Source organism: Heliangelus exortis, chromosome 15, assembly GCF_036169615.1.
Source record: "Heliangelus exortis chromosome 15, bHelExo1.hap1, whole genome shotgun sequence".
Lineage (NCBI taxonomy): Eukaryota > Metazoa > Chordata > Aves > Apodiformes > Trochilidae > Heliangelus > Heliangelus exortis.
The window spans coordinates 5,883,536-5,898,397 of NC_092436.1; positions in this window are offsets into that span (position 1 = coordinate 5,883,536).

A 14,862-nucleotide genomic window follows, 5' to 3' on the forward strand; every position below is an offset into this window, starting at 1 on the left:
ACGAGGCTCAGACACTCTACACAGCCAGAGGCCTGAACAGCTATGTCCCTCTTGCTGTGCCTCTTCATGGGTTCCGTCTGTGTGGACACACCCTGCGTCTCAACAGCACCAGGCTTTGCTTTTTTGGAGACCATTGCTCCTTCAAGAGAGCTGGAAGGTGGCTGTGCCCCTTCTGTTTACCCTGCCTGCACGAACTGCCATGCCCCATTCCTGTTTGCCTGTTCCTGTTCACTGCACTCCGGGTTGCTGGTGCTCCTCCCAGCCCTTTCTATCCCTCTTGGCAGGGCTGGGTGCCACACCCTTATCAGCTGATTGGCCTCACCTGAGTCTGGCAGGAGAAGATGGGGCAGCTCTTTGAAGCCTTTTATATCCCTCTGGGGTGTGCTGGGAGCTGCCCACTTATCAGCTGATTGGCCTCACCTGAGTCTGGCAGGAGAAGGTGGGGCAGCTCTTCGCAGCCCTTTCTGTCCCTCTTGGCAGTGCTGGGTGCTGCCCCCTTATCAGCGGATTGGCCTCACCTAAGACCAGCAGCAGAAGATGGGGCAGCTTTTTGCAGCCCTTTTTATCCCTCTCAGCAGTGCTGGGTGCCACACCCTTATCAGGTGACTGGTCTCATCTGAGACCAGCAGCAGAAGGGGGAGCAGTTCTTTGCAGCCCTTTATATCCCTCCAGGCAGTGCTGGGTGCCACACCCCTATCAGCAGATTGGCCTCACCTAAGACCATCAGCAGAAGGTGGGGCGGCTCTTCGGGTCCCTTTCTATCCCTCTGGGGTGTGCTGGGAGCCGCCTACTTATCAGCTGATTGACCTCACCTGAGACCAGCAGCAGAATGTGGGGCAGCTCTTCCCCGCTCTTTATGTCCCTCTCGGCAGTGCTGGGTGCTGTGCCTTTATCGGCTGATTCTCCTCAGCTGAGACCACCAGCAGAAGCATAAATTTTTTTTATTTCCATCTGCTGTATTGCGTTTAAACTAGAGGTTGGTAGTTTTAATCACTCTGAAATATCTTAACCTTTTTTCCCTGTTCTATTGCTTAGACTGAGACTCCAGTTACAGACGTCAGGAGCTGTGAGAAATACCATAGACCTTATTGACAGCTGCCAAAGGCTGCTTGTCCTGACTGACACACAAATTGCCAGACTTGTGACCCCTGCTGTGGCCTGTTTCAGAGAATAAATAAAAGCCTGAAAACCTGTACTTAAAGGAAATATTAATCTGTCTGTAGAGATAATTTTTGTTGTCCTCTGTCCTGATGAGGGTATTAAAAAAATGGATGTCATGCAATGAAATTACTTCAGCCAGCACTTCTGGATCTTTTAAAATGTGTATTAAAAACATTAAAAATTCACCAGGGAATTTTCTGAGTGCAATGTTATTGACAAGAGAGTCCAGAAATCATGTCCTCTCGAACCATTGCTATCTAAAGATTTAAAGCCTTAATGATACCATGTATCTCAAGCCTGCATATTATTTAGACAGCTATTATAGTTCTGATGTTCCAATGAAAACATGCTCTGAACAGAAGTCACTGCACTCTTCACTGTATATATATTCAGGTTTTCAGTCAAGATTTTAAAACTCCAAACACTGCAGTTTATAGCAAATTATAATGCTTGACAGGGTGAAAATGCACTCCTCTTCAAGTCACTGTCTTCAGATGAAATACACTTTCAGACTATCCTCACAAAGTAGAAAAAATTTATAAACGCTGTTCTGTGGGTGAGGAAATGTGGTTGCAGACAGTGTAAGCGGCTGTCTCATGGTTGTGACATTTTTCCTCCTATTTGCTTCTCTCCCTGGGTCTAGGTCATGGTAACGTAATCATACTACACCACTTTTTCCCTGCTGCAAATTGATGGTTGTGGCAGTGCTGATGGTGGTATCTCCTACTTAGTGTTCAGCCAGAGCTAGGCTTAGCCTCAGCCTTGTGTTTTGTGCCTCCAATGAGAGGGAGAGGATTGCTGGAGTAACCTTAGAGTGCATCAGTCTGATGTAGCATTCATGAAATGGGGGTCTAGCTGCTGGAAGCTCTGTTGAGGCTGGTGGCCCTGTTTCTGAGGGACAAAGCACTGGACATGTGCCTCTGAGTGGCTGGTTCAGACTTGCATTTGGCATCTGCATTGCCCATCAGGATGGGCCCCATTAGTATGCACAACATTTGCAATCTGCCTTCCTCCTGTGTTTGATCTTCTGGTAGCAATATGTTTTGTACTCCTACCTTAAATCAATGGTCCAGAAAACCTTCCTCCAAGGTTGATTCACTCTCTTGGATGCTCATAAGATTATATACTTCAACAGGTCCCCCAGCAACATCATGTGAGGGATTTCAGTAATTTCACTGGGGAAGAAGAAATTACAGGCACAGCAAACTGGATTTTACATTCCCAGTCATTAAGCAGCTTTTCTGAGGGGGAGTGAAAGGGACTGTGCATCCTTCTTATTTCTTTTCCCTCTCCAAAACAGCCTCTATCTTCATTTATCTTGGGTAATTATCTTCTGGGTAATTATCTTTCTCATCTCACATGCTCCAAAACATCTCTCTCCTCGAAATACTACCTCTTGCATCCCTCCATCTGATTTCCTCTTGGAAATGAGCCAGCCTCAAATTAATCTTCTGGATGGGAAGCTGGCCCTTCCTGACTGGCTTGATGGGTGACTCATGTCTTTGCTTCTCCCTCCACCCCAAATGTGGCAGCCTGAGTCACTGTCCTTCAGCACATTCCTTGCTCACTCTTCCTTCCCTCCCCAGTGAGAGATTCTCAGCCAATGTGTGCATGAAATGCCTGAGCTGCTCGACAGTCCCACGGGCTGAGGTGACCACAGGCTCCCTCTGACCCCAACCTGGTGTCCCCATCACTCTGCTGCTGCTGCTTCAGGGACAAACTGGTCTCTTTCCACATCTTCTGGGAAAGGGCTGCTGTGCTGAGGGTGTTACAGGGTAGATCCTGTCTTAAAGTTTGGTTCTTTGATCATTTCTGGACACTACCATTGGAGCTACCTGAACCGTCTCAAATATAAACCAGTATTGGGCCTTGGCCCAGACCCTTTATTTATGTTTCGGACCAACCCAAATTCTTCATTTGGCAATATATCATGATGTACAGATGGATCAAAACAGCTTATAATTTCCCAGTAAAATATGATTCTTTGCAAATAGTAACCCAGACTGTCACCACTGATATTCACAGGAATTATACATGTATAAGCTGGAAGTGATTTAAAGACTCAACGGGGCAGAACAGACACAGTGTCACTCAGAATGCTTCCCCACTCACATCCTACCTCCTGGCTCCAAGAATTCCCCTGTGGATGTGGATGGGAAGACTTCTATCCTTCAGCCAAGATGTGTTGGTCTCATACAGAGCTCACCACCAACTCACTGTACACTCAGAGGAGTTGTATGACATTCAAATATTCAAATACATATATATTAGAGGAAATATTAGTCTTCAGCAAGCAAAAAGCATCTAATTTAGTCAGATAAATTATTCATTGTAAATAATTTGTTCAGGTCCAGTACCCAGCAACCAAAAGGTTTATTTTTCCTTCCTTCTGTGAAATTAGGATTCTTCTATCCACAGTAATGACAGATACCCAGAACAATCACATTAACACTGGGTTTTTTTGCTTACCTACATGTTCTTTAGATATGGGTGTAAGGTAAAAGTGTAGATATAATGATGTTAGGTTCCAATTCAGGGAACTGTGCCAAGAAATCTCTACTGTGCACAGACAGTAGAATGCACAGTGAGAATATATCTCACAGTCAGTAAGTATTAGAAATTACATTTTTTGGCTATAGTATTTTCATGTAAGTGCCACCTTTAGCTGTATTATGAACTTCCTTCTCTATTCCCCTGGTAAAAAAAAACAACATAGAGTAAGAACTGGCTGAGACTGAAGCTCCAGTTGGTCAAGGACACTGTCCAGCAGCAATGGACCCTGCTTGGAAAAGAGTGGAAGAGCAAGGCAAGGATACTGCTGTGCTTCTCCCAGCTTCCAGAAATGTGTAGCTTGGGGTCATTATGAGTAACGAATATATGTTTATGCTTAGTAATCTCTGGATATTTCTTTCAGGATGTGAGTGTGTGTGAATTCATCTATGGCTTTGGTTAATTCCTCCCTTTCTTGTACTTTATATTTACAGATGTCTTCTACTCTTACCAAAAGCAACAGTAAGATTTGTTGTTTATTGCCTTTAACATGTCACCACGCTGATTTTCCCTCCCAAATTATTACAGTGTGCTTGCAGAATTTCTAAGAAAAGAAATGTACAGCTCCATGCTGTCCTGTCTCCATCAATGTTTGAAAAACAACCTGTGATTTACAAGAGAATATGTTGCAGATTCTGAGACTGAATAACCTACCTTCACTCTTTTTATCTCTGTGGTGTCTGCTTATCTCAGCAGCCATTCTATATCTCTAGGTAGAAAAGCATTTTGTCTTCTAAATCAATAATTAAACCTTTGGTGGAAATTTTTGCATTCTATATTCCTCTGCTGTTGTTAACTTTTCCCTTTCCTTGTTCTACTTCTTCTACTTGTTGTCTCAGCATTACTATTCTTCTGGCAGCCCCATCCCAAAAGGCATTACTTCAGAAAATACGTTGATAAATAATGCCATATATAGGTTGTGTAAACACAGATGAAACTTGGTCTGTTTTTTCCTCTTTGCAGCCTTACTACTAGAGAAGCAGAGGAGAAAAAACTCTACGCTCAGCCACCTCAGGCTATCCCTTCCTTACTGAAAGTTTTGCTTTAAAGGAAGTAAAGGGGAAAGAAGCAAATCTGTATTTGTAAATGAACAGCAGGCAAAATAAAAATACAGGCACCAGAGGATGTTCATCAAGGGTGAATAGCAGAACAGTTATCAAGAGAGATACCCTAAAAAAATTCCCCATGGTTCCTATAAATAATTTTTGGCTAGAAAGGCTAATGAATAAGTGCGGGGGATTTAAGTGCAAGAGGCTCCAGTGTTCAGACCCTTTCTGGAAGCCTCCCTTCTTTCAGCACATAGATGTTCCAGTTTCACTAAAGAGCTGACAGCAATGTTTTACAGGATTTAATATGGGCAGATACTCAGCCACTTGAATTTTCCACTTGGGAGAATCAACAGACTTGAAAAAATACATTTACCATTCCAAGTCACCCAGGTGTTGAGTCTGAAGAAATAAACTGGGATGAAATAACCCATTTAAGCAATGTGGATAAGGAACATACACGGAATTCTTGATTGTTAAAGGCCAAATACTCAAATAGCAGGTCAAGAGGACTGGTCACTGGTCTGTAGTTCAACCAGGTTGATTCATGGACAAAGAAAATTGAAGAACTGATGATATCGTGGTATTTTGTTGAGCTGCAGTTGTACTTTATGGTCCTGACACTAACTTTGAGCTAGGCTAGAAGTTTTCCAAACACTTCAAACTGCAGAGAATCAAAATATCTACACAAAATAGCATTTCCACAAAGAATTTTGCATTTCCTGTGTGCTCATTGATGTCATCCCCTGTGCTAATTGCTTTGCCTGGGTTAGCTTTGCCTTATTTTCTGAAAAGCAACTAAGATTTACAGCTCCTGTCACCCCTTTTTATGAGTTTATTATATGGTGTGTCTGATCTTACTGCAAACAAAGCTTTTACTTATATTTCCAGGTTAGTTTGGTTTTTTTTTCATTCTGTATTCAAGTAAAATACAGGAAATGGGACATTTTGGAAGATGTAGCTTTTTAAGAGCTCATAATCTTTTTTAAAGCCTTGAAATATAAAATTCCCTAAAATGAGCTTGTGACAGCCAGTTCTTCATTATGTAATGCTGCATGTATGTAGGGATACTCACTCAGTTAGTGCCTGCATTGAAGGTGTCAGGCATCAGCTTTCTCAAATAAGTATAAATCATTAAAAAAGAATAAAAGAAAAAAGAAAAAAAAACAACAAAAAATAAAATACAACCAGACAAAATTTGTTTTTTGACCTATTTTAGCCACTTCTGCAGGAAGAAGTGTAATCCAAGAAACAATGTCACAAACTGGTTACTCCTTGAGCATGGCAAGGACACGATGCTTTTGAAAAGGGAAAAGAATCTCACGTTGGGACTTTGCTTGCAAAAATACTTTGTGTTCCCAGCCTGGTCTGGTAAGTGTAATGGTAGTGGCTGGTAGTTCAGTATATGGGAAATTTGCATTTAGTACTTAAGCCTTTTTATTGAAACGTTGCAAAATAAAAAATCCCTACTGCTCCACTTTCCAAAAGAGAGGATAACTACAGTTCTCTTAATTTAAGCCACATTTTCTGCCAAGAGTAGCTATTAGTTTATGTTTTAATACTGCAGAAGACACAAAGAGAGCAAATCTTTGCCCTGAAGAACTGAAAAGAAAATGGATATGAGAAAAGAAGTCAGAAGGGCAATCAGCACTAGCTCTACTTTATAGACAGAAAATGGAGAGCAATGGACAAATGGTTTTGTTAAGTCTTTCTAGAGAAAAATGATGCCATCTGTGTGTCAGTGTAATGGAGTCTTTATCACCAGAGACAGAAAGATGAGGATATTGGATTCAGCAAGGGTGTAACCAAAATTAATTTGAAATAAAAAGGAGTTTCTGGAGAAACTTGGAAGAGTCTGGTTTTGTTTCTAGCAATTCACTCAGTGACTGGGGCTGAGGATTTTCCCTGTCACAGCCTTCTGTCTCCTCTTGATACAGTGATAGCTTTTGGCCTTTCAGCATCCTTAAGAGTAGTACAATAGAGAGCATTTCTTCCTTATGAATCCATGCAGCACCCAGAGCACAGGGTGCCTGTTACTATTACAGCATCCATGTGGAATGATAATTAAAAATTACATGTTCAAAATCAAATATTTGATGTGAGGAGCAACTTGAAGTTGAATTGCTGCCAGTCCAGTGGATCAATCCTTTTCACCCCAAACTTTCCCCAACTGGTTATTCTCAGTGTTCTGCTGTGCAAACATCTTTGTTGGAGCTGTCACTGCCTTTTGTCTTGCAAGTCACTCTCTGTGTGTGGCAGTGGTGGGGGGGGATCGTGTTTGAATTTCACTTTTTCATGTGGCTCTTACAACTCTGAGTTCAGACCCTGCCCAGATGGTCCCTCTATGTCAGAATCCATCAGGCATTTTCTTTTCCATCGCTCATGAACAGGATCTGTGGATATGGGCACATGGCACTGTCAGAATAAAAGCAAATGCCAAGCACAGAAATCTGTCTTTTTTCCTACCTTTCTCTTTTCCTTTTAAAATTTCTTTTCTCTTCTCTCTTTTTTTTTTTTTTTTTTTTCTTTTGTCTGCAGGTATTGGTCTCAATGGGTGGTCTTCCAGGTGGCTCAGAAGTGACCACACATTTAAAACTTTTCTTTAAAATTTCTGGAATCCATTAAAAGCCCCCATTTGTATTCAGGGCACTTCAGCACTGAACAGCCTGAGAGGAAGAGATCAATAATCACATTGCAAGGCACAACTGCTTGCTGTGCCAGGCCAACATAAACTATCTCAGCTCTAATACTGAATCCTGCCCTCCCTAATTTGTCCTTCAAATATAGAATTCCACCTTCTTCCTTTCACTTAGCTATCCTCTAGGTCTGTTTCCCAATTCAGCTGTTATAAACTTGTTTTACTTGGTTTTGGTTTATTCCCATATCTGTCTTTCTCCTCCTTGATCTATGATTTAGAAATTACTGCTGAAGACCCTCATCTTCGCATAGTTATCTTTGTATAACTTTTATTTTAATGGCACTCTCTGTCATCACTGGCCCTACAAATTTTCTCCACTCCTTCAGTAGCAGGTTCCTGTCAGCAGGAATGAAAACACTGTTTAAGCAGCAAATGTGTATTATGAGGGAAAAGACAGTATATCTGTGGTCATAGTACAGACTATAAGCTAGGTATATCTTCCTAAAGAAAGGTTGTAAAAGTGGTAACTAGGAGAGGCTTCTTAATTTTTCTGTCTTCAATGTTTTCACAACTCAAGCAAGTCCTTACATAAGGTTTATCATCATTTACCCAGGCCCAGCTCCTATCCTGTTCTGCCTTTTACCTACACCTTGCCTTTTACCTGCACCACCAAGTCACTATACTTATCAAAACATATTTAAAGTCCATTTCAGGGTGGGTTAAGGTGTTGTTGATTTTGTTTGGTTTTTGTTTTGTTGTTTTTTCCCAAATAAATTTTTCACAAAATCAGTTCTTGGCACTACTGATGCAACAAAGCAATAGTCAGTGCTACCTGCAATTCACTAATGCTTTAAAATGGGAGAACTGGAGGGGGCAGGATGTAAGCCAGAGTTTCCTGTGCACAGAGAGGAGGTATTGCAGGAGGATGGAGGGAGGGAAAAAGACTGAACATGCAATCAATGCCAAGAAACAGTGGCTGCAGCAAAAGCACTTAGTGGCCAAAGTGAGATGTCCTTCTGTGTCACCACGTGCCAAGTCAGGGAGAAGGAAGGCACGGATGTGCTGATGGTTGATTCACTGCTGGCTTTGTGTCATGCTGAATCTGACAGTCACAGTTTCTGCTGTGTGTCACAAAACTCCTGTGGTGAGACACTGCATAAAAAAAATTATGGAGGGAAAAAACGTTGGCACAAGGATTTCAGGATATCATTCCCTGAAATGAAACCTTGCTTTATGTATAGTATCAAATCTCTCAAGTGTACTTGTACTTTCACCATATTTATGACCAAGTCTCATTTTTCCACAGCTTCAAATTGTGCAGACATGAAAAAAAGGTCTTCAAATACTACCATTTGAATAGAAAAGTTCTGGGTTTTTGGCATATTGTGCTTAAATGGCTCTTGCTTTATGCATATGTGAATTTTTTGAAGTCAAGCTCAGGCCAAAAGATACTCTGGAGAATTTGTTAAGAATCAAAGCAAGGTGCTTGTGGATCCAGGCTCATCACAGGGCTGGAGTCACAGGGGTTTGATGTATTGAAATCATGGGACCATGTTATCTGCCTGAGTTTGTAGAATTTGAAATAATACTTTGGAGACTTGAGCCATCTTACGATGCAGCCTCAGACCCAGGTGAAACAACGAATAGCAGCTTCAGTAACTCTCTCACTGTATTCTCAAAAACATCCATCAAGTTGTGCTGACTTGTCAGTCTTTTCCTAAAAACAGGCTACCTAGGGGATGTAGGGAATAACTGGGACATGATTTGGAAATTTGCAAGACACTCAGAGAGAAACTGTCACCCCTTCCTGTGGAACAAAGGTCCTCCAGAATTTTCAGCAGACCAAAACTACAGAGAAATTATAAAAGACCTGAATAATTTTTCCTACACTGATTGTTTTCCCCCTTTCAGTTTTAGGTGTGAAGTGCAGGAACAAAAATGCTGGTATAGGAGAAAAGCTGTAATGCAGGTTGAAGGTTAAACATCGAGATATCTCTGAAACAACAGAAGGGGGTGGGGTGCAGGGGTGGTACTGCTCTGAGATTTGTGAACTAAGTTTTATCTTCCAGAACAAAATTAGTGGTACCTACAACCAGACTGCCTTTGTTTTTTTCTCCAACCAAGCACTGATCCTTTCAAGTTTTATTCATGTCTTACTTTCCAGCAATTTTTGAATTTGACATTGGCTCTTAATCCACAAAACACAGAACACTTGGATGCTTCAGGTATTTTCAAGATTGATAGTAATATTAGGAGGCAGCCAGAATTTCATGCTGTTCTTCTCATCACCCTCTTGAACATCCAAGGGCAGAGAACTGAATTTTGCAAGTGATTGCCAGAGCATTCTGGAGTGAATTTTCCATCAGTTGAAATAAGGCTTTTATTTTTTGTAGTGAAATGGGAAATTCACTTGCTCTGAGCAAATCGAACATATGTTTATTCCATGTGAAAATCTGCCATTAGCACCCACAAGCTTCTAGTTTACACAACATCTATTTTCTTTTTCAGTGGGTAATGAAAGAAGTGTCAGAGCCACCCAGGCTCTTCTGTAATCTCACAGATGTTTATTTTCAGGACCTAGGAGTAAAGGCCATGGCACTCATTCTTGTTGACAGATTACCAACATTGTGCATTAAAAATAAGCTATTTTTAATACATATATTTTAAAATTGGCTTGGAATCACATTCAAAAAGCCAAAAATAATACAGAAGGGGAGAGCTTCCTTACATATTTTTTTGTTTATTGAATGCCTCATAATAATAAGAAAAAATCCTCAGTTGGATTTTCACAGCAAAGTTTTGTCCAGCATTGTTAATTGTTTTTCTTTGTTTTTAGTAAAACAAGCTTTAGTAAAACAGGAGTCCATTGTAAGCTAATTTAAGAACAACAGCATCATGGGAAGCTCTGAAGCAGAAGTGCTGGGAGTCTTTTAGACAGGTCTGTGACCATACAACTGTCAGGTGGGCTAAAGACAGCACTGCTTTCAGGGAAACTTCCTTGAATTGATCATATTGGGATCATACAATAACTTGTGACATCCAAGACAACACTGCTAAAATCCCACTGTTCCTGTTATGCCTGATACTTGAGAGGTGATGACCCAACACTGCTCTTACACCGACTTTTTTTTTGGTTTTGTTCCAGGGGGAAAGATGCTCTGTGAATTTAGAGACCTTTTTCTGCATGTTTGCAGTGATGGGTACTATGATTTTATCACAAAGAATTCCTCTTAATGCATCAATCTGTAGAGCTGCAATCTAAAAATCAAAAAATTATAGGGCAGTAAGTTTTGAGTGAAAAATGAGGATGCTTCTCCTAGAAAAAAAATAACACCAAATGAAACAGGTCTGGGGAAAAATCAAAGACAAATAACCAAATTCTTTCAGAATTCAGATAGAATTGTTGGGCTTTGAGTTTGGCTGCAATTTCTAGTATGTTGTGCATGTTACTCCATGTGATTCAACAGCGTTTCTAGCATAAAGATTTTCAGATTGACAAAAAATGTGACTAGAGGGAGGGGATGTGAAAAAAACACTGGATTTATGTTGTTTTCTTTCTTTTTCTTTTTTTTTTTTCTTTTTTTTTCTTTAAACCAGTTAATTTATTTTGATCTTTATTTTGATCTTCCTTTCTTCAGAAAGGAAGAGCAACCCCTCTGCAGCTCCCATTTTGCATTGGTTCTACCCCCTAATTATGTGTCTAGTGACAGACACATCCATACACCTGACAACATTTCAGTGGAACTTTGTCCTTCTTGTCACACACACACACACACACACACACACACACACACACTGGCTCTGTGGCATACGGACAGCTGTGTGTCAGAGATCTCTCTGAGGAAGGAGTCTGAAGGGAGATATTCCTTGTTACCACCATCCTGAGTAATTCTGCCTGTCTGGAGACTCCTCATGGTCCTCCCCATCACCCACACCCCTCCATTCCTAGCAGCACATTGTGTCTCCTTTAGGAGTCACATCAGGCTCTCAGACTAAAGGGTACAAGATGTTAAATTAATTGGCTAGGAAAACATCCATGGAATGAGGGGAGGCGGGGGAAGAGGAAGGCTTCCTTGTCAGAAATGTTGTTTTGTCACAATGAAAATCAAAGAAAGGCAGAAAAGAAAGATCCACATTGTGAAAGAAAATAAAATTATTGCCTGGCAGTTGCTTGGAGGGATGGGGGAAGAGAGGAAGGAGCAGGGAAGGGAGGGGACTGAAAGGCTTTAGCACAAAGTCCTGGTTGGTGTTTGATGGCTGTCACCATCTCAAGCAGGAATCTGAGGAAACATCCTCAGCTGTCAATGTCAAATAATAGGAGGTGAGTATCAGAGAGGAAAAATAAACCCAAAACAGTTCCATTAGGAAGGACAAAGTGAGAGCTTGGAGTAAGCGCTGAAGATTCATCTCTGGAGCTTCTCAAAAGCAGGGTGTCCTGGTTTGGGCCAGGATAAAGGTGATTTTTCTGAGTTTCTTGTAGATGGTTGAACTTGCTGAGGTTGACAGCAAGTTTCTCAAATGGAGTATTCCATCCCATGTGCGTCATCCTCGGTATGGAGTTGGGGGATCTCGAGGACCGAGCCACACCCTCACCAGCTGATCGGCCTCACCTGAGATCATCAGCAGAAGTGCTGGGTACCACCCCCCTTAACAGCCAATTGGTCTCACCTGTGGCACTATAAAAGACCAGCAGAAGCTCCTGGCTGCCTCCCTGGCTGGCTGCTCGTGGCCCTGCTTGCTGCCCTGCCTGGTTGCCTCCCTGGCTGCCCTGCCTGCTGCCCTGCCTGCTGCCCAGTTGCCTGCCTGCCTGCCTTCACCCGGCATCTTGGAAGGATCCCATCCAGTCCGTTTGCCCGCCTGCTGCCCTGCCTGCTGCCCAGTTGCTTGCCTGCCTGCCTTCACCCGGCTTGCGTGAGAATTGTTGGGGGAAAAGGGGGAAGGACTCTGATATTCATTCTCCTGTATATTTATATATATATATATATATATAGCATTTTTCTTTTTTTTCCTATTTACCATTATTGTTTCATTAAAGTTGATTGGTTTAGCCTCCAACCCATAAGTCTCTCTCCCTTATTCTCTCTCCTTTCTTATCAAGGAGGAGAGAGAGATTAATAGAGAGCATCTGTCACCCGGTTTAATCGCCGGGCCAGTGTTAAACCGTGACACAGGGTAAACAAATGTTTAATTTTATTTTCACTAGAGTTTGTATAGGGACAGAAGGGGAAATTAATTGCCTCAGGTTCTCTTTTTTTACACCTCCAAGGCAGCTGGATCAGAATGGCAGGAGCAGGAGAAACTAATTTCTCCCAGGTCTGAGATCCAGGGGAAGTTCCCTCTCCTATCTTACCAGAGCTGTAGGCATGGATATGGCCTTCAGCCATTCAAAGGATATTTCCTTGCTCTCACATCCAACACTGGTAGCCTGTCACTCGGACATATGGAGCATCCACACCTCCCAGGGCACAGCTGGCTGCAGGGTGTTGCAGAATCACCTCCATTCAGCTTTGCCTGTGATGTGACTTGCCAAGCTGCAGTATGCTTCTTTCTTCTGACACATTGCTGTAACATCTCATGGGGAGATTTGTTGTTTCAAAAAAAAGGCAAATAAGCAAGCAGTGCTTGCAAACTGAGATGTTAAAGCATCTCCGGAATGGATTTCTCCCTGTGCTTTTTGTTGACCATTTGTTTCCCTCAATTGGAGCATGAAAGGACCAGGCATGTCCAATGCAACTTCCTCTTGCTAAGTACCACCTGCCAGGCAAATAAAGATAATCTATCAGTCACTTTGCCTTTGAGATTGTAAGCTTTTGGAAAGAAATGCTGGCACACACCCACGCTACTCCCCTCCACTGCATTCAATTCTCATCCAGACTGCAGTGTGACTAGGAGCAGGAACAACACAGAAAATCCATCTATCTCAATAGTATTTCAAATCCAAAACTTAAACTACAAATAAGTGACTTACCTCTGGCACCTGCACAGTAATTTGACTCAATTTTAAATCACTTTCAGTCGTAATGCCTGAATGAAAGGGCAGTAGCTATAAATAAATCTGGATGGAAGATATTATTAGAAGATATTATTAGAAAGACAAAGGTAGATTAAGTGGAGGGGAGGAAAAAAATACCAGCCCATCCACTCCAGCATAAACAAAATAGAGTAAAATTAGAGCTGGCTGTAGGCAGAGCTTTGAATGACTGAGGAGTGCATTTGCAGCCTGCTGAGCAAAGGCAATTCTGCCCCCGCACTGACGCACAGAAGATTTGGATTAATTTCAGTCCAGACAGGTAGTACAGCTGGGGGTTACAGTTTGGGGTATATGGCTTGGTAGGAAGGCAAACCAGAGGGCTGATGCAGACCTGAGCACACTACACCTGCTGGGTAACAGAGATGGAAATGCTAGAAAAGGGGCAGCCAAAACGCATCTCTTAAGCAACACACAGAGTCTGAACAGTTTTAGCACAGCTGCCTCAACAGAGAGGTGTGATGTGAAGCTGCTGTGGGAACCAAGGCAGTAATCAATTTTCCCTGTCTTTGAGGTTTGAAGGGAGGTGGTAGGATTGCTTTGGGAGGCTCCAGAAACAGGTGGATAAACATCTCTCAGGGTGAGCTAGCCTGGTCTGTCCTCCCTTACTCATGGTCAGCGTTTTCAGACATTTTTAAGATGCCTCCTGGGTTTATCTTCCTTTGCAGAGAGAGGACTGTCAGACACCTTGAGTCCAGACCAAAGGGAGACACCATGGCCTCTGGAGGTTGCCATTAGGTTATGAGACACAGAGGTTTGAATGGGTGAGCATCACTCCACCACTGAACCTCTGGGAGGCTGCTGTCATCTACTGCACACAAACTGTTCCTGGGGCTTTCTGTCACTTTAGCTCTCTGGGGTCTGTACCATGGTCCAGACAGCTCGTGCCCTGGCAGCACTAAAAAAAAAGCAGTGTGTCTTCTTCAGTTTTCATTGGCATTAATTTTTTTATAATTAAGGCAGAACCACAAATCTGTTCAGAGCCTCATTTTCTTTGCTGTTGTAAAGATACTGAAGTCCATTGTTCAACAGTTTTATTCCATTTTAAGATCTGTGGAAAAAGAAAATCTTTTGGCCAATGGAACTTGACTGAGGATTTTTTCATAAAATAAACATCTCTTTTAAAAATGTATTTTTTGGCATGCCACAAGATAGCCTCTAAAAGGAACAGAGAAATGGGAATAAATGTTACAATGTACAGTAAATATAGGAGGGATGCAACAGTATGAAAATGCATTTCTCTGACCTAAACTTTTCTTCCATCCAAGATGTGAGAAAAGTGATGCTACTTAGCACTTGGAAAATGTTGCCTACCATCTAATTTTTATTTTTTTTTTAACAAAGAAAAACTTCTCTTAAGCATCTTGCCACAAAAATACATTTTGGATAGCAGTTTGTACCATATGGGTCAGTTGCTAAAAATATGCATCTTAAAGATT